The sequence below is a fragment of the Nannospalax galili genome, unplaced genomic scaffold, assembly GCF_000622305.1.
Source record: "Nannospalax galili isolate Female #2095 unplaced genomic scaffold, S.galili_v1.0 scaffold1210, whole genome shotgun sequence".
NCBI lineage: Eukaryota > Metazoa > Chordata > Mammalia > Rodentia > Spalacidae > Nannospalax > Nannospalax galili.
In genome coordinates this window covers 285,996-287,362 of record NW_008328216.1, presented here as the reverse complement: position 1 = coordinate 287,362, position 1,367 = coordinate 285,996, and the positions used below count along the sequence as shown (strand labels likewise).

Below are 1,367 nucleotides of genomic sequence, written 5' to 3'. Positions count from 1 at the left end.
GAGAGAAAGAGAGAGAGAGAGAGAGAGAGAGAGAGAGAGAGAGAGAGAGAGAGAGAGAGAGAGAAAGAGAGAATAAGCTTTCCTGACTGTCTATCCTTCCACCCATAAATTGAGACAGCCTCAGGGAAAAGAGACCCTACAGCTCTTTCTGCCTGGTCTCTGGATCTCTGATTCCCTGAAGGAAGTTGGGACCAGGTTCTGACATACAGTCACAGCAGCGCGGACACCCTACCACCTGTCCCTGGTGTGACTGTCTCCACACTCTGCTCCGAGCCTGTGTTTTCTTGAGGCTCTGATGGAATTCCCTGTGTCTTTACTAGACAAAGAACAAGGAATGGATGTTTTACTTCTTAATCGGTGTTATCACAGTGGGAGGTCACAGAGGGAAATATTTCCTCTAGTGGCTTCTAAGTTTGTTTATATATTAAGAAAAAGATAGCCAAGCCTTAAAATGAAGTTCCATTCCTAGATATTACAATAAAAATACCTTGGGTACCCGAGAGTAAACTGGAGCATGGCTCTCTCATGTGAATCTTTTCCTGCATGCAAGGGAAACGCCTAGAACATAAGATTCTAACCTATTTTGTACTACTGCATCTTGTTGGAAGTGTGGTGAAGCAAAGGGATCCCTTCTCAAAAGGAAAAAATGGAATGATGAAGAAATTAACCATGCAAAAATAGATTGACAATTGTATTGAACAAATGTATGCTCTAGCAATATGTTTCTTGAAATAACATATTAAATAATAAGGTCTGGTAGTGGACTTAATAACTACCATAGCTCTGATGTGGGGTTGAATAATACTATTTTGAAATATCTACGGTACTTAATTATTTGAAAGCATGTGGGACTTCAGCTTCTGATGGTCACAGGTCTGGCAATGTCACTGGTCTGTTGCCAATATTTCTAACTGGATAAAATGTCAACTTTCTCTTTGAAGCCAACGAAAATAAAGATGTAATTGTTTTCCTATCTCAGCTTGGAGAGCCCATGAATTCCAGCTCAGATCACCAAGGGATCATGGAGCTCGGGTTAAGAAAGTCTCTGGTTCTGTGGGAAGGTGAGTGATAGGGACAGATTTCATGATGGAAGAAAGACTGTGGTGGAGGGATGGAGAGAGAGGAGGTGGGGAGGCATGCCCAGAAAAGATGAGACTGGCATTTGTGAAAGGTGTATGGTAATATAACCAACCAACTTCCCTCACCTCAAACCACCATCCCAGAATTAACAGCAAACCTTATCTCCTCACTCTACCTAGGGAGGAGTACAAATAAGAGAGAATTTTCTCTTTTTTTGGGTTTAGGAAGTTAGATGGTTTATGTTCTTTCACACCAAAAAAAAAAAAAAAAAAAAAAAAAAAAATTTT

General features: G+C 40.7%; 1 protein-coding gene across 2 annotated transcripts in view; it reads right to left on the bottom strand.

Annotated features, from left to right (window-relative positions):
* The window catches only part of Itga9 (integrin subunit alpha 9), a 365,552-nt gene that overhangs the window by 145,175 nt on the left and 219,010 nt on the right, over nt 1-1,367 (bottom strand). The gene's annotated exons all lie outside the window — the stretch shown is intronic.